Below are 20,727 nucleotides of genomic sequence, written 5' to 3' on the forward strand. Positions count from 1 at the left end.
GAATTGTTTATCTACACATTCAAAATATATTTAAGACAATTTTCTATTTTAAAAATTTCTATTTTATTTTTATTTTATTTTTGTAAAAGTTAATTTCGAAAAAAATTTAAAAAGAAAAATTTTGTTGTTTGCAGAATTTTTTCTTTTTAAAACTGAGTTAAAAAAATATTTTTTGTTTTTAATTTAGTCTTGAAAAAAGAATTTAAATAGCAATGAATTTTATTTAAATAATAGATAGAAACATTTGTCTGACCAAACGATAATTTTTTCACTTGTAAAAAAATACATTTTAGAATAGATTTTATATTTGAAAAGCGTTATTACCTATTATTTTCTTTCTTACATTTTTTTCGCTAAATGAAATCAGTTTCGAAAAACTTGTAAATTATTTTAAACAAATTCTTTATTTGCAAAATGAGTGGGTTTGTTGAAAATTTGTAAATAATTTATGAAAATACTCTTTCATTTGCTTTAGCTAGAAAACCGCATTGGAATTAATTCAATTCTCTCTCTCTCACACTCTCTCTTTCTCTCTTTCCTTATAAATACCGCACAGAGACGAAACAGAATGCGGAAAACAGTGTAAAATCAGGTAGCAGTGAAACTAGTGAAATCCTAACGAATATAAAGAGGGAATTAAGGGAGCATTAAGGAAACGTAAAATTTCAAGGATTATTTCGAAAATCTTGGGAGAAAAGATCTTATTCTATTTTGTATTTCCATTTTACCTCTCTTGGTGCGAATGCATGATTTTAAAAGATTTTCTCAATTTTAATGACACTGCATAATTTCGGTTTATATTTTACTTTTAAATTTAATAACGTTAATCTTATTAACGGTCAAAATAAAATTTTCCATCTTCTTAAATTTTATTGTAAATAATTTTGTTTTAGAAAAAAGAGAAAACTAAATAATTATTAATTTATATTATTAATATTTTTGTCAGTTGTACAAAATTTTCGTATTTGTAGCAAAAGTTAGCGACAGTAAAATAGAAAAAAATCATTTTCGTCAGACGAGAATATTTTTAATTGAAGTCGTAAAATCCCACTTCGATTAAATGACAATATTTTTTTATTTAACTTTACGTTAAGTAGTATGTATCCGTTTTAGTCAGACGACATCATTTTTTTGTTCTAAGTATAGTTTCATTAGTAGAAATCATTTTATTCTAACGATAATTTCTAATAATAAATATTTATGTTTTATCAGTAGTATCTATATAAATATTAGTCAGACGTAACTTTTTCTTTAGAAATAATGATTTTTTTAAAAGTAGTACGTACAAATTTTTGTCAGACGTAACGTTTCTAAATAAAAGTGTTTATTTTTTCATCAACGCTACAAATTTCAGTTGGGCGTAATATTTATGAACCAAAATGTTTTATACTTTAATCAGTAGTATCTACAAATTTTAGTCAGACCATACATGTATCTAAACATAAAATTTACATTGTTAGGGAACAATGGAAAAGAAAAGAAAATGAAGTAGAAGGGAAAATTATAGCATATAGAGAAGAAAAGATAGCACTTGCTTTAAATTGAAAAAGTGTCTCCAGCATCGTTGGTGATGAATTTCAACTAGATTTAAAGGGTTATATCATATATTTCATTGGCGAAACACGCGCCGAGAAGGAATTTTATTGCGACGGGCCAATTTAACAAATTCAGCCCTTGAGGCTCGTCGGTTAACGCATTAAATTTAACTTTCTCTCTCTCTCTCCCTCTTTTCAAGTCTAGACTTATATAAGGGATGCCCCTAGCGTTAGATAAATTCAACGGACGCGAGTTTAGATAACGTCTGTTACTAGAGTCATGCATTCAAAGTATATGTGTATACACTCTATAGTCTATAACTGAAAACGTATAAAATTGTATAGAAATTTCTACAATTTCTGGTTGATAGAGAGTATAACGAATTTCAGTATTATAGAATCTATAGAGAGTCGATTTTCCATCGGCTCAAAACTATAATGATGAAAATTGGTGAGAAACAGACTCAAATGTTAACGTTTTAGCAGTTAACTTTATTGTGGAAATAACAAGGCTATGTTGTAAAATTTATAGGTATATGTATACTTATTCGCGGTTACTGACACATCACGAACAGTAGCAATAATACTCTTCACAGGAAGCGAATACTCAGTAATGGTATTAATTATTTGTTCATATCGTTTACTATCACTATTTCATGAGATCATAGACTGTTGCGTTAAATTATATAAATTTGACACGAACAAGCTTTGAATTGCGTTCAAAATTGAAATTTATTTTTTTCTAAAAATATTATTAATATATAATAGTAGTAAAATTGCAATACATTTGGGCGAAAATTTTTTTGTAATTCATACTTAATTTCAGTAGTAAAAACCGTTTTAGTCATACGAGATTATTTTTAATTGTAGGTAATAAAATACTATATCGATTCGATGGCAATATTTCTATCTTTAATGTTAGTTATTAAGTAGTATATCACCGTTTAAGTCAGACGAAAATATTTTCTATATTTTTTTAGTTCTAGTACCCAGGAAAAGGAAAAAAATTAAAATTTTACTTCAAACTATAAATTAAATTTTTTCATAAATATAAAACATGAAGAAATCGATCACTCCGAGTCTTCGACTCACGGTAAATCGTTAGGTGTTAAAATAACACCAAAATGGATTAAAATAACACTAAATTGGATTATTTTAATCCTTTTTGGTGTTATTTTAATACCTAACGATTTACCGTGCTCTGAATAATCGATATCTTCATGTTTTATAATAATTAAAGATGTCAAATTGATAGAATCATTATTTTTATATTATAAGAATATTGTACTTCTTCAAAATTATTTTCATCATTTCAATTCAATTATTATTCTTAAGAATTTTTCACTAAAATTTTTCTTTAAATCAATTAATTTTCGAAAAAGTTCTTCGACAATTTTCAAATTTTATTTACTTAGAATATTTTATTTTTCAATTTTCATATATGTAAATTTTCCAATTAAATATTTATTAGAAAATAAAAACTTCAAGTAATATAAAAAAAATTCAATTACACTTTTTCAAAAAAATTTATTTCAAAATTAAATTTTTTCTATAAATTCACGCTTTATTGCTTTCAATATTCAATTATTTATTATGTAAAATTTTAACTGAAATTCATTTTTAAATAAATTTTTATTAGAAAATTCTACTAGAATTCAATTATTTAAATACAAAATAAATAATTTATTGAACAATTAAACATTTCTTAAAATTCAATTTTCATAAAGAATTTTATCAACATATTTTTAAATAATTGAATTCTTTCGACGATTTTTAATAAAATTTTTAACAATAATTACATTTTCCGAGAAATTCGATTAAAATTGTATTAAAAATAATTGAAATTCTGCATTGAGATTTATTATTTATGAAAATAATTAAATTCCTAAGAAGAATTTGATAATTTTTGAACATAATTAAATTTCTGCGAAGAATTTTATTACTCTTGAAAACAATTGAATTTCTGCAATAATTTGTAACTTCTTCAAAATTAAATTTTTTTTATTGTTAACTAAAATTTTTCTATAAATCCACTATTTTTAAAACTTTTAATACAAAAAAAACTTTATTGTATATTTTAATGTTTCTTAAAATTGAATTCTCATAAAAAATTTTACCAACAAATTTTTAAATAACTTGAATTTGTTTGACGAATTTTAACAGAATTGTTAACAATAATTACATTTTTCGAGAAATTCGATACACAGAGAAAAGCGAGTGTTGTTTTTGATGCGGGTAAATTTTGGTAGGGTAATTTCAGTGAGGATAAATTTTCTATAATAGAAAATTTACCTTATTTTCGGTGTTAAAATAACACTTCCGAGCTAAAGTTTGATGCAGACACTTTTAACACCGAATTCAGTGTTAAAATAACACTCACTTTTTTCTGTGTAAAAAATTGTATTAAAAATAATTGAAATTCTGCGATGAGTTTTACTATTTATGAAAATAATGAAATTCCTAAAAAGAATTTTATTATTTAGAAAAATAATTAAATCATTGTAAAAATGTTATTATTTATAAAAATAATTGAAATATATTGCGAAGAAAATAAAAAATTTCTAAATAATTGAATTTCGGTGATATTTTTATTACTTTATGAAAATAAAAAAAATTTTGAAAATAATGGAAATTTAGCCAAGAATTTTTAGAAATAATTGAATTTCGGAGAAAATTTTATTATTTATAAAGATAATTGAAATTTTTAAAAGAATTTTTAAAAAATTTTGAACATAATTGAATTTCTGCTAAGAATTTTATTACTTTTGAAAATAATTGAATTTTGAAATAATTTTTTTTTAAATTTTCAAATTTATTTGCTTTTAACTGAAATTAATTTTCAAATCAATTTTTATTATAAAATTCTACTAGAATTTAATTATTTAAATCCTGATTTAAGTACAAAAAATAATTTATTTAATATTAGAATGTTTTTTAAAATTAAATTTTCATAATGAATTTTATAAACAAATTTTGAAATAATTGAATTTGTTTCATGAATTTAAAAAAAAATTGAATAATAATTAATAATGACATTTATCGAGAAATTTCATTACAATTTTTTTAAATAATTGAAATTCTTTCAGAATTACTTTCTGCAGTAAAAAACTTTGTAATAAAACGATAATATTTTTTAGGGCATTAAGAACTTTTGTATAATATAATTATTTTAAGAGAAAGATTTTCTTTTATTTTAGAGTATTTTTATTAAATACTGGCGTTGTTAATAAAACCCCATCGATGTCAAAATAACTCCGGTTGCCAATGGTAGTAGTTTAGTAGTTTAGTAAAAACTAATTTAGTATTAAAAATTATTTAGTAAATCGCAGTTTCGTAAAATCTAATTCAGTAAAAATCAATTTAAGGTATAAAATTAAAAATTAAAAATTAAAAAAAAATTCACATTCGGAGAAGAAAAAAAAATGTAATCGATGCGGATTTATAAACTTGTGAGAAAGTTTATTTACAAAAATTTATTTCATTTTAAATGGTTTCTGTTAATATTTTAGAATTATTTTCTTAAAAAAAAAAACCGTCTTTTAAATCTTTGAATTAAATCAGTTTCCTAAAAAAAAGAACATTCCATCAAAATGACCCATTTGAGTCATCGTCGACAGTAATTAAATTTAGTGCATTTTAATTTATCGATTGTTGGAACATGAAATTTATGCCATTTTCAAACGTACAACTTACAGGACGAGGGTATTGGGTTGTAAATGTGGTTTTGACAGTTTAAGGCAAGTTGGTTGAAAATTTTCGATACACACGATAGTTAAGCTTGTGGATCCAATGCAGAACAGTTGCAAACACTGATTATTTATTTATATAGAGCAACACATATAATTTATGACTTCCTCTCACACACAAATTGCACCTACCGGAAATAGTCGCGATAAAGCATTGACTTTCTGTTTTCTAAACTTTATTTTTTAATTCAGAAAAATAAAATAAATAAAACTAAAAAAAAAGACGGGCAAAGTTATTCCCAATGAAATACACGAATGCCAGTAGTAGCAGTAGTAGTAGTCTTTTTAAAACTTTAATGAATGTGAGATTGAGACTTGATTCATTGCTTATAAATAAAACATATGGGTTCAAGTGGGTCAAATGTTCAATTCAAAACATCCAAAATACATGCTCAACTTAACATATAAGTATATATATATATTTTTTTCAGATCAAATAAAGAATTTGACAGAGAAGAAAAATACTTACATTTTTAGCAAAAAAAAAGTGCACTTCTATATTAGAGAATTAATTATTGTATTCAAGTTAATTTTTATAATCAATTAAAAATGTAAAAAACGATACTAAAGGTAAAAACTAATGCAAAACGAGAAAGTACAAACTTTATAAAGAAATATATATTTATATAAAAATTAGAAAAAGAATTTTTGAAAAAATGTCACACAGAAAGATAAAATTAAAAATGTAAATTCAAAGAGAAATTCCTTGTTCAGAAATGTTTCATTAGAGATTTATGCAGATGGATATAAATTGTCAATTTTCCAAACTCGAAGCATAAAATCAATCCTGATAAAAAATGAGAAATGAACTAGTTTGTGCGTACATTTGTGTGAGTATCCTTGTGTATAATATTAAAATTTCTCTTTTACAAATCGAGTTAAATTCAATACATAAATAACAAAAAAAAAAATTTGTAATTTCTCCCAATAAATGACATTATATTGCGTTTATTTTTCATCTCACTAAAAATATTGATTAGATTTTCGTCTATATAAGAAAAAAATAATAAATTTCACCGCTCTCATAGAGGATAATTTTATTTTCCAAAAACTAGTTTATATACAGACTGGTGAAAATTGCATTTACCCCAAAATTACTGTTTAAAGCCATTAATTTCATTTTCATTATTCTCGGGCGCAAGTAGCTCGAGGTTAGGACACACAAGGCGCAATTGCATTTATCATACATGTCTGGTGAGTTTATGCTTGACTTAACATGTATGTCTATAGGAGCATCCGTTTTCAGGGGGACAAAATTTTTACAGTAAAACCGATTAAAAAAAATATATATATATATATATAAGAACGTACTTTGAAAATGTCCCAATGTAGAGGAATAGTTTTTTATTTATCGTTGCAGTTTCGTCGGTTACGGAATTTCATCCAGAAGCCTCAGCATTGCAATTTTTTTTCCGTTCCGCGCGCGCGGAAGCGTAATTGTCTGCAATACAACAAAGCAATCCCTAATGTGCGGGACGTCCGCGTCTTGATTTACGACGTCAGACAAACTAAAGTAAAAGAAATTTTTTCAAAAAAATTTTACAACTTGAGTAATTGTCCGTCTGTGGTTGGTTTCTTTTTTATTTTGCGACATTGTGATTCAGAGATTAAATATTTGATTTTGTTTTGTAATTTTTGATAAACTTCAAAAAAGGGAAAATTATTATTGAAAAAATTATTATCAAAAAATTCTGTAGACAATAAACTACTTTTGTTCACAACTGTTAGGTCTGACTAAAATTTTAACATACTACTTATACTTATAAAGAAACATTTCTGTGCAGAAAAAATTCGTCTGACTGAAATTTGTATAATAATTAATTGGACGAATTTTTTAACCTGTCGTCTGACTAAATCTTTATTTTACCACTTATAGCAGAGAGGCAGGGGATTTAAAACATAATTGTCTGGCCGTAACGTCACTTTACTACTTAGAAAAGTATTAAACTTAATTTTTTTTTAATTAAAGAGTACTTGTAATTGTAATAAAATAAAGAGAAAAGAAGAGACATTATGTCTGACTGCAGCTTTGTACATACTACTGCTAAAAAAAATTCACAAACAATCATTTGGTTAAAACTAAATTACGTTTGACTAAAATTTGTTGATACTACTCATAAATTTGACTAAAATTTGTAGGTACTACTGACGAAAATTAATTAACATTTCAGATTAGAAACCTTAGGTCTGACTAAAATTTGAACGCACTACTGATAATAACTTTTGTTCTTAAAAAATTATAACTAACCTAAATTTTCTCACCTCGTTAACAATAAAATTTTAGGTCACAAGTTATACATGACAGAAATCGTTAAAAATCTTAAAAATTAGGTCTTATTTTAATAACTTAAATCATAAAATTTCAAATGTAACAGATAAATAAGTAAATAATAAAGTTATAACGAAATGAGCAAAAATAATGTGAATATAACCACAAGAGAATTCAGTAGGTTTTCATTTCGATCATGCACAGCAGCGGCCATAATCCGCGCTGAACGTTAAGTAAGAATGGACTGGCCATGAAAACAATTTGTTGAAATCCTCGAAAATCCCAAGATTGCTGGCCATGTTTGTGGTAAATGGCGCCAGGGAGCACTTACATAACACGCTCAGGAAGATTTGTTCTTAGTACGACAGTGAAATTTGAAATTTTTTTTTTTAAATCCACATACATAACCAGTTTTTCTCGAAAAATTACAGAGGAAAAATTACAATATCATATAGTTGAAAATGGTTTCATTCAATTTTATCAAATTGTTCAATTAAATATACCAGCACATTTAAAACAAGAGTTTAACACAGTAATTAATTTTGACAGGTAGAAAGAGAGTGAGTGAGTGAGTGAGTGAGAGTTTACAATTATTACAGCCATTGATTTTCAACGAACAAAGATCCTTTGTTGTTCCAACGTCTTCTCGAAATATTTCTCCATCGATGCTTTTAATTCAAATTAACGTTCAGGTATCGAGTTTCTAAGATCAGCTTTGTGAATAGACTCAAAGCTTTTGCTTATCTTAATTGAAAATTGAGAAGCGGAAGAGAATTTCAATAAACGGTCGCTTCTTCAATTAAATGGACAGTTTTAGATTATTAATTATGGATTTTAAGTGGAAGACGGTGTTTCTAATTTTACTTTTTACAAGTTTCAGTTTCATTTTACATTTAATCTACGCGGATCAAATTTCAATGGGAGAACACGAGAGAAAGAGAGAAATAAAGAGGGGGGGGGAAACTTTATGCCAGTCGTATATCGGATTATTTTTGATTGGTTTTATTCATCGTTTTATCTTTGTTATTACATCATTCCAGAACTTGAATGAGCGAATTATATAATGTCACAATCTACCATCGTCACTGAACTTTCATTACAGTTTTTTTTCAAATTAAAAATATAAAGAGAAAATTTATTTCAAATAAAATGCGTATTCATAAATTAGGAACTAATTTTTTTTATTGCAATGGTATAAAAAGAGAGACAACTTTTCTATCTGCAAAGGAATATTTTATATTCTGGAGTGTGATTTCGTAATTTTACATTGAATTTCGATTCGATTTTGACTTTGGGTTTGAATTTGAAATTTTCTTTCATGTTATTTTTTATTTCGACTTCCTCTTTAACTGTAAAAGGCAAAGTGACGAAATAAAATTCAAAATGATTTTATGTATTTTATTTAAAAAAATTATAACTTAAAATTAGTTAGAAAAATAATAGAATGAATTTTGGTTGAAAAATGAATAACAATGGTAGTTTTTAGTATTTTCAACTTAAGAACAATGTTTTTTCTCAAAATGACGCTTCAAAATTAGTAAAAATCAATTTTTTCTTTTCGCAATTTTTTTCTGGGTATAAAAACATATTTTCTACCGAATTACTTAAAAATTAGTTACAAAATTATGGATTTTAAAATACATTTAAGAAAAATAAAAATTCAAAAATGTTCAAAATATTTTCTGACCGTTTTTATTTTCTGATCTTTGAATTCCTCTCAAAAAATTACTATAAAAATAATTTTCTGGAAAATTTATTGTCAAAGTTGACTTATCTAACTCAGACAATGACAGTCTGATCAAATATAGAGTTTTCCACTTAATTTCAAAGTATTTGTACATCGTAGTAAGAATTTACCGTCTCTTTGTGTTTTCTTCACTGAAACTTTTATTTTAAGCACATCGGAGTTTTTCTTAAGTAAAATTCTTTTTTAACTAAAATAATATTGATTTTTCCTGTTTTGTGTTTGTAATGAAATTCTTTTTTCTTTCCTAAAATCACTTTTTGTTAAAAAAAGACATCTTTTTTAATTTTTTTTAAAAAGTGGTTTTGTTACCTAACAGTAAAGTTTTTCATAATGTAAAAATTTTATCTACAAATTTCTATTTTTAAATATTTTATTTTTAAATATTCCATTTTTAAAATTTTCTAAATTTTTAATTAAACTTGAAATTTTTGTTAGTTAGGAAAAAATTTTCCTGTAATTAAAAAGAAAATTTGGAACTGGAAAATTTGTCTGATCTTGTATGAAAATTTCCACTGTAAATGAAAAAACATTTTTAAATCGTGAAGAAAGAGAAAAATCTTTTTATTTAGAAAAATTTGTTTTAGTTTGAAAATTTAACTAAGTATATGTAACAAGATGTGACTGGTTTGTTGGCAAAGTGCCTAAATAGATACCTTAAATTGTCGATCGATGTATATATCCTCATGAGGTAAACTGTACTGTATTGTGTATGCTTTATGTACTCATAAAGCCCCTCCATTGTTTAGTATAGGAACCGTGGTATTTCTAAATTGATGAATACAATTGCCATGCGTCAAAAGCGGTTATCCGTTCCACCTCACTGGATAGAAAATTACGATCAGGTCAAAGTACACACAATTCCTCCTCTGTCAATCCAGTAGTTTTAGTTTTATGTTACTAAATACAATGCATCGAAAAAAAATTTATTTTACTATTTTTTTATTTTTATTTATTTAGTGAGTAAACACTTTTTATTTTTTTATTTTATTATTTAAAAATCTAAACGTTTTTTAAATTACTCTTTTAATAGGTAGACTTTTTTTTTGTTCTAGAAATTGAAATTTTATATTTTATTTGTCTATCATCCTTTTAAAAAAGTAAATTAACAATTTTTATTCTACTTTTTCTTTTTTTAAAAAGTGAAAATGTTTTATTTTATTTTTCTACTTTTTAAAAAGCGAAAAATTGTTCAGCTTTTAAAAAATATTTTTTTTATACTTTTCCATTTTTTTTCTCTGTAGGTAAACATTTTTTTTATCTGTTTTTGCAATAAGTTATAATGAAAAGAATTTTAACTCTTCCAGTAAAAGAATTATTTCGAAAACAAACTTTATTGGCGACATTTTCTCAGAAACAAAAAAGTAATTCTCAACTATAAAGAGCAAAAAAAAAAAAATAGTCCTTGTGTGTCGTTCTAAAATGACGTTCACTAGGTCGAGAGGGTGGAAAATAGATACACTGAAATTGTCGACTTGCTTAATATTCCAAGTAGCAAAAAATATAATGAACAAAAAAATTTTCTACACCTATATAACAATTACTTTTGTTATTTATTTTCTTTTTTCCATATCCATACATCATTCTTTACTTTATTGTGTATACAATTTTATTCAAACAATTGAAAAATTGATTTATATTATTAGAATATAATTTGATATAATATATGATGGGAAACTGTGATATACAATAATATATATTATTTATGGTATCAAAAATTTATGGATAAAAATTCTTTGAATGAAAATTGTTGATTATCTAATTCAAGAAGTTTTTGAAAAATATTTCTTTCGAAGTAATAATCTTATTGAATAAAATACCAGCGAGAGAGAGAAATATGAGTGAGAGATTTTTCTTACTGGGAGAAAGTTTTCTTGAAAACTTTTCGATTACAAACTGACAATGAAAGGCAGTGAGAAAGTTATCACAAACGCGTATCTATATAGGAATGAATATATTCTATATATATATATATATATATATATTGAAATAAAGACAGGATCAGACGCTCGTTTTCTATATATAAGACAGGAGACACTTATCGAGTATGATACGAAGAATGCTAGACGCTTATTATTGAAGAAAAACCTGACGATTCGGAGAGCCATAAATTGAAACCGAAGGTATAATACATAATCGTCAGGTAATACCTTTTAGTATTTGTCTAAGTACCCTTTTATTCGAGGATTTTTTACAATGCCTCCATATTATCAAACTTCTAATCTCAAATATGAATCGTTCAAAATTACGAATTATTGTTAAAAAACGAAAAAAAAAACGTTTTTAATAAAAAAATATTTGTCGAAATCTTTCTCTTAATTCAGATTTACACTTTTTAGGATGTGGAAAAATCAAAAGAATCGTTGAATAATACTTTTTTTGATGAATTTTAATTTTTTTACATTTAGTAGAAAAAACAATGTTTGGTCAGACGGGAATTAATTTTCTATCTGTATTTCTTTAATGATTGTAATAAAAATCACGTTTTTTGTTTCAATTCGTAGGTTTTCGATGTAGTAATTGGCACGGGGAATGAATTGTTTACTATTAAGTGGAAAAATCGATGTTCGGTCAGACATGGGTGAAAATAACTGCTTGCGTGTTTTCTTAAATTTAGATGTTGGTGTTTATTGTACAAGATAATTCTTGGGAAATTTTTGTGAAAAATTTTAGACTTAGAAAGTGAAATTAAAATTCGTAAATAAATAAGATTTTTTAGTAATTCTGATTGGTCAGACTTGTTTTAAATTTTTCTCATTTTTTTTTTGTACGAAATGTAAAATCACATTATTCCTTTTAGTTTCTAGTTTTTGCTGTAGGATTAAAAATTACTTTAATTTAGAATTTTTATCGATCGATAAAGTAATTGTTTTGCATTTAGTAGAAAAATTCTCCTTTAGTCAGACGGTGCGGCCTTAAAATTTTATTTCCATCTTAGAAATTAATTAATAAGTAATTAAGTAATTGTAATTAAGTCTAGTTAAAATTCTTTATGTAGGAAAATTGGTGTTCGGTTCAAGCAATATTAATTTTCTTCTCTCCTTGATGTGGGTAAATTAATTATTTAACGATTAAGTGGAAATATTCATATTTAGACAGGCAGGTGGTAAAATTTTTAAACCCCCATAAAAATAAATAAGTGCACCTCATAAAAGAGGCAAATAGTCTCAATTATGTTCCTTGAAATACAGAATTGGAACTTTATCAATGGATCTTGAAGATAATTATTATGCGGCCTAAGTAGAAAATTCTCGTTTGGTCAGACACACAGTAAATTCGAAATTTTTCTCAGTAGCATGTAAATAAATAGAATTTTTACAGTTGCTCCAAATTTATAGTGGCTAATCTAAAATATTGATTTAACGTCTAGGAAAATTTATTGCTTCCTGAAGTAGTAAAAGCGATGTTTGGTCAGACGAGCATTTTTTGACCTCTTTTATGAAATTGGGGAGAAATAAAATTTTATTGCTTTTTATTGGTATTCTTTCTATGAATAATAGACACTGAAAATTAATTGTTTAGAATAATTTTCGTAATAAATTAATCATTTTTGCATTTGTACGAGAAAAACAATATTTCTTCAACTTGAGTAGAAAAATCGATCTTTGGTCAGACATCTTCTAAATAATCTCTAAGTAGAGAAGTTTGTTTTTGGCACGACAAGTGGTGAAATATAAATTTCATTTACGATACATATTTTACTACGCTTTTCTGTATTTTTTCAGTCGGTAAAATTAAAGGAGAACTACTCGATTAGTAGGTAAAATTAAAAAATAGATTTTTAAAATATTTTTTTACAATTAAGGGGTATAACTCAATTGTTTGGTCAGACAATTTAATTGATTGGATCCTAAAGAATAAATTTACTTTTGAAGGAGAATAATTATTTTTTACATTAAAAAACATAATTTTCATTCTTCAAATGAATTTCTTCCCTTGAAGAAAAATCTTATCTTCCATAAATTAAAATCTGAAAATGAAAGTTTAAAAAAAAATTATCTTTTATAAATTCGAATCTTGAAATTAATATCTAGAAATTACAGGCTAATAATTAGAATCTAAAAAAGTATCTCCTGTAAATTTAAATTTAGATCTACATATTAAAATCTAATAAATCATAAAAAAGGTACTAAATAGAGGCAATTCCACTGAAAGATAATACAAATATTTTTCAGGAAATTTAAATTATACTACTTTGTATAAATATATATAAAAGTACATCGATGTATTTGTGGTCTTTGGGTTCATTGCTCTTCCATCAAAGTAGCCTCAGGTTTCATTTTGAATAGTAAGTCTTTTTTCGTATACCGCCACTCACTATATACATATATATATATCGGTATAACCTCCTAGGTGTATATATATATATAGTCGTCTTTTACGAGATTCTCTTATGAACCATTCTATGGCTGTTCTACTGCGGTTCCGTCTCTTGATTTTCTCCTTGAAAGCAAATGTAAAACTTTCTAGATTTCGACCTTTTATTTCGTCATTTTATTTAACTAGAGTATATGCAGTGCTTCACTTTGTGAAACGCAATTCTTTTCCCGCTGTAATGTTATCAGAACCCCTGACACTGCATTATGTACATTTTATTGTATTTTTTTTCTTATTTCTTTCAAATCAAGTCAAAATCCGAAAGAATTCTTTTTAATTCAATTTTTCGGTGAAAGATTGAAAAAAAATCTAAAAGATTTCGCTTTCATTCCTAGAATTAAAAAAAAAGTAATCAAAGAAAATTACAAAAAAAAATTGATTTCGATAAATTTTGAATTATTAACACTTTATTCAAACAGAAAGAAAATAGAAACTTTTCTTTTTCTTTCGGATTTTTTATTGAATGAAAATAAATAAGAAATAGTGTTATTGTGTTTCGAATGGAATGCAAAAGAAAAGAAAGTTAGTGGCAAATTTTCTTTTTTATTTCTTGCCCTCTGCCCCTCATTACTTTCTCATTGCCAAAGGGAATAATTTTACAGGTCGAGTGCTCCCTTATTCTATGTTGTACAATGTATGCCGTAGGGTGAGATAAGTTTAAATTTTATGATGATGAATTCCCTTGTCACAGAACTCTCCTAAGATGAATAATAAAACTGCTATACCAAGTTATGCAGTTGAGTTTATATATTTTCCAAGTCAGAATCCGTGTGTCCCTCTGACATTCCGATAAAACAAAGCAAAAAGCTTTTTTATTCAACACAAAAGATAAATATAAATAAAATTTCCTCATGAAAATCTAAAACAAAAATGAAATATAGAATTTGAGAATTTCAAACAAAGTTTCTAACAATAGTAGTTTCAAAAGATCGAAGATTTTACAAATATTAGCAATTTTTTTTTCCTTTCTTTGAAATATATCTAAAAATAATAAAATCACTGTTTTCAAATTAGTGCATATAAAAATATAATTATGAATAAATAATTTATCTTATTTTTATAATAACTATATTATTATAAAATATATTATTTATAACTATATGTATTCATATTTCATAAATATAATAAATAACGAAAAAAAAGAAATTTGAAAATGTTTTTATTTTGAAGATTTTACATTTGGTTTGGAAAATAATTTCTAGTTTGTAGAATTTCGTATCATACAAGTCACGTTATAGGAACATATGTCGTGTCGCATCTTGTAGAGGGTTTTTAAAATAGCTTTCGTTTGCTTCGAACTGCTGGCGATGTTTTTGAGTGAATCAGATAAAGTAGGAGAACAGAGAAACATACCAAGTACTCTACTCTAGATCGCGTTACGTTTACACAAACAAAACGTAAAATTTCATTTTTTAAGCAGACACATTTTGATATTCTTGTATTATTATAATTTACAATACACATATATATTTATTATTTCAATGTTAAAAAATTATGAAAATCTAAAAAATAATGTTGCAACCAAATTTTTTCCCCTAAAGTTTTTTAAATAATATTTCCTGAAACAAAAATTTTTACTCATTTTTAATTTTTAGAAACATTAATAAATATTAAAGTAAAATTATAATAATATTAAATAAATTATTATAGAATAATTATTATATAATAAATCAAGAACCTAATATATAACGTCTTAATTATAGGATTTTTACAATACTTTAAAATTAAGAAGTAAAATGCTATTTCGGTCATACAAAAATGCTATTTAGAGTTCAGAAATTTATTTTCAGTAGTAAAAGGCGGTTTAAGTCAGGCGATATTTTAAATTCGAAGGTCTAAGTAGTAAACACGCATTATATAGTCAGACGACAATTTCTTTTGATTTAAGTATAGTTTCAGTAGTGAAAGTCGATTTTAGTCAGACAACAGTATTTCTTAATCTCAGTTAATTTTTATTTATCTAGAGTTAGGGTTAATAGTAAACAATAATGGTATTTTTAGTAGTAGAAGGTCATTTTAGTCAGACGATAATATTTAGGATCAGTAGTAAAAACCATTTAGACCAGACGTTTATCATAATTATTATTATTATTATTTTCAGTTTTTGAAGAAGTAAATAAATAAATTCAAAGATAAAAACATATCTGTTTATATTTATCCCTTTTTTTAAATCGATAAAATGCTCTTGGCGTATTATTTTGATAATAAAATGAAATGAGAGGGCAGGGGAAAAAATATCTCTCGGCTATCTCCAATTATTGTACTAAAAAAAAAAGAATATATTTTGTCAATATTCTAAATTAAGTATTTCATATTATCAGTAATCGACAAATTCAAAAATCTCTATGAGTAGATATAATTGTGAATTAAGCATCCATATCATTTTAATTTTTTTCCCCTCTTTTTTTTTATTAAATTTTTACAAAATGCGGCAGTTTTCCCGTAGGATCCTCAATAATGATGTATCCTAGATAAAAGCATTCTCTTGTGTATGATATCGTAAATCTGTATCTAGGTTTAGCCATGAGGAAGTAACTTTCCTTCTCTCTGCAACAAAAAAAAAAAAGAACAAGTGCGAATATTGGAAAAATGGCGTTCCGAGAATATATAATGTCATTAAAATTTTTCGATCACAAAAGAATTCCTTGAAACTTTCAGAGAAAAACAGTTTTGATGGGAAAAAATTGTTGATTAACTTGAAAAGGGATATTTGAAAAAAAAATAAGGAAATTATTTGAATTTTAGAAGAAGAAAAACTGCGACCAGGTGTTTGTTTTTGATTTTAGTGGAAAATTTAATGTTTGGTCAGACAATTCAGACCAATTATAATAAAATTATAAAAATGCACTTTTTTCGAAAGTAGAAAATTATTTCTTTTGTTAAAAAAGAAACTTTTTTAATTTGAAAACAGGAAAGGAATTATTTTCATTAAGTAGAGAAACCCATGTTTGGTCAGACGGAATCTAGAATAATCAATAATTAAGAATCTATAATTTTCAAATAAAAACTGAATGATAAAATTAATAATAATAAAATAAAATAGAAAAGGTAAAAATTCATTAGTACTAAAAAGTAAATTTTTTATTTTAAGAAAAATTGTACTCGCCGTAAATTTTTCTCACTTTCCAGCGCTTGACTAAATAAACTTTGGGAGTGTAATATCCCAGAAGCATTTTTTCACACTTGTCTGGTATAATTCGATGTTTGGCATAAGGCCAATCAGAGAATAAAACTTCTCCAAAAACTTACACAATATACACGTTTCTCTGCGATCTTAAAGACAGATTATTCATCCATTTCAAACGTTATTCCAATCATAAAAGAAAAATTATTTATGACTTTTTCTATTTTTTTTAAATTTCAGAAAACTTGACTTAAAAAATTTGATTGGTGTATTTCTCTACAAATATTTATTGTAAATTATAATTATTTACTGATTAATTTATTAATTTATTTATTTATATTTATTTATATTTATTTATATTTATTTATATTTATTTATATTTATTTATATTTATATTTATTTATATTTATTTATATTTATTTATATTTATTCATATTTATTCATATTTATTTATATTTATTTACATTTATCTATTTAATTATTTATTAATTTACTCATTTATTTATTAATATTTGATCGAATGTTTGGTATTAAAAAAAAATTGTTTACTTTTTCAAGAAATTTGGTAAAAGTTTCGTTTCTCTTTTCCTTTTATTTTCTGTTTTTTTTAAGAAAAGATTTTAAAAAATTTTCCTCCATAAATCTTGTTCACAGAGGAAAGTCTTAGATAGGGCACAGCATATGATATGAAAACGAACATAAGATGGAGTAAGATTATGACCTTGTTGAGCAACTCGCTAGGCGGAAATGCTTATATAAATCTTCGTTTACCTTGGCCAGTTCATATATTTTCAGCAGCTCTGTTTCCTCCATTTTTCTACATTATTGATTTTTTTTCACTTCATTTATCTGTTTATAAAGATATTTTTACGGTTTTATGCTGCAACAACGTTTGTATTAAATCATCTCTCACTATTAAATATAATTTCCTTTTTTGATAATTTTTTTTAATCCTATTTTATTTTTATTTTTGTTTTTAATTTTTAATCCTATTCTGATGATTTTATTTATTTCCAGCTATTATTTTTACTACGTGTTAACAATTCACGAAAACATTTTTTTTCTTAAAATTTTAATATATTTTTATTCAAACATTTACAGATATTAATTCAGTATTTTTTTATTTATTTACAGATATTGTTAGGAAAAATATTTTTCGAAATTAAATATTCTAATTTGGTTGCAAAAAATAAAATTATTTTAATTAGTTTCGTTTTTTTTGTAAATATTTTATTATTTAGATTTTATTAACTTGTAGAAATTTTTTTACTTTTGTAAAATAATATTTCTTTTGTTTCAACAGTTTTGTATTAAAAATTTAAAACAAAAACGATTTTTTCTATTTTTTGGATTTTTTGAAATTTATTGAGAGTTTTTTACAATGAACTTGATTCAGTGTCAAGTGTGGATCGATTTTCTATTGTTATTATCCGATCGTTTTTTTTAAGAGCATTAAATTCTCGATGGACAAATAGAAACTGTATATTTTTCCTAGTTTATAGTAAAAAAGACGGGAATTAAAGTTCCCACCGCAAGTATTCAAGGATAAGATTAAGCGTTTATTTATCTCGCCTCATCGAGAGAGATTACTTCTTCGAATCATTTAACTGTTTACTCCCAACGATTTTCTTCTCCATTTAAGAGACCTCTTCATTAAGAAGTTTTCATCCACTCTGGCACACAACAACAAGAAGGAACTTTCCTTCTTATAATTATACAAAGAAAGATTAATAATTATAGCTTCAACTTTAATTGTTAAACAAACCATAACTTTAGTCATCTAATTAAACGAAACTAATAAAAAAACTAATAATTATTTTTCTTCTTTAATTAATATGATAATTATTATTTTTTAATAAAAATGTCTAGAATACTTTTTACTTTCTTATAAAGTAAAAAAATTTCTAAACATTTTTATTGATTTAGTAATTGAATGAAATTAATTATTTATTATTTATTATTTATTATTTATATTTATTAATTAATTAATTTATTATTTTTTTATTTATTTATTATAATTATAATTTTAGTTCAAAAAATTAATATTATTTCGACTTACATTAATTATTATATAACACTGTTTGTGATGGTAAATTGATGACAATGTTCCATTATCGTTTAGTAATAATTTGATGGATTGTTTATTAGGTAGTTGTTTGTTTAAATGATTAATTCAATGATCTGGATATATACACATATATATTATTTGAATGAGTAACAATACAGAGAGAATAACTTAACTTGGATGAAATTTAATTCCATAAGGGCTATGCTTCTAATTAATTAGAAATTACAGAGACAAGCATGATAAATTACTGCGACCTTGGTAAACTCGAAGGAAACCCAAATTTCCGTGTAATATGAGAAATTGTCCTCGTCTGGTATACACAGCAACAACAACAACAACTGTGATCTTATAGATTATATAATACGAAAACTGAAAATTGTTTATTTAGATTATATTTTTATTTTTTACTTTGAAAATTAAAAAAAAAAATTACGTCTACTCTCAATTACAATTTATTTACTTTTTTCCATACATTAAAAAATTATTTTCCTCTAAAAGTTTCTTTCACAATCTTTAAGTTTCAGAAATTTTTTTTGTTGACCTAAAATTAAATCCAACAGAAATAAAATTTTTAAAAAAATGTTTCCTTTCATTTAATATCTCGTTAAAGAATATTATACATTTTTAAATCAGTTACGTGTTGGGAAATATTTTTAATTTTTTTTTTCTATTTAAATTCTTCGCTCTCTTGACTTTTTAAAAAAATATAGAGGAACGGATGACAAAAATTTTCACATAGTTAATTTTATCAGTTATTTAATTAAAATGAGAAGGAATTTTGATTCAAACGAAATGAAAAATCTAAAAAAGTTGAATGTAATTAAATTGTCTGGAATTTTCTTTAAATGTGTAAATTAAAATAATGAAAAACCTAAAGAGACACATGAAAGTTACAGAGTAATTAAAAGAAAGGAAGACTAAAAGTTAATTAATTACATTATTAAAATTTAATGAAAAAAAATTTGATATATAATTTTCTTGTTGTTAAATTTTAGTAGCTTAATAATCATTAATTAACTGAAATGAATGACTTAATAAAATATAGATAATTAGAAGTAATAAAATTTAAAGGGATAGTGAATTAAAAAATCTACACTGCTGTAACTTAATTGAATTATCAATTTATGAGATGAGGTATAAAATTAATTTAATGAAATTAAGCTCAATAATTTTGTAACCATATACTAAATTTCGAGTTTTGTTGGCAGTGGTTACGAAGGATAATCTGTGTACCCAGTAACTAACGCACACCTGCTCAATTTCAGAGTCGAGCGTAATCATTCAATTAGCTATAGTCTTTGATTATATGGTATTCAAATAGATAACATTATTTTTATGAATAATGTGTTGAATTTAATTTAATTACTGTCAAAGTTTTGTTAATTAACATTTATGATTTCTTCTTTAAATGAATGAATATTATTAAACAGAATTTACTCTATATAAAATAAAAATATCATATTTTACCGCTTTTCAAAAATTGTTACTTTTGAATAATTTTTTTTTTAATATTTGATCTAGATTATGTCTGACTAAACAAAAGTTTTCTACTTTTAACACGATCACAAAAAATTATAGTATTTAATAAATGTTTGTTTTCTTTTAAGAAAGGGAGAAAATTTTTTTTCCCTCTTCAAAGTTTTTTCTTTTGCGACATGTTTGTCCAAAATTGTGTCTGACCAAACGTGACTTTTTCTACTTTGGAGAAAATTTCAGAGTGTCAACAAATATTGTCTGATTTAAATTCTCTTTTTCTACTTTAATCGTTTCAACGAAATAGACAAGAAAATTTTTTTTATTTTCATATAATTATTCATTTTTTCATTCCACTTTTACAAAAAAATGTCTTCCACTTTAAAATAAT

Source organism: Leptopilina heterotoma, unplaced genomic scaffold (genome assembly GCF_015476425.1).
Source record: "Leptopilina heterotoma isolate Lh14 unplaced genomic scaffold, ASM1547642v1 Lhet_337, whole genome shotgun sequence".
Taxonomy (NCBI): Eukaryota; Metazoa; Arthropoda; class Insecta; order Hymenoptera; family Figitidae; genus Leptopilina; species Leptopilina heterotoma.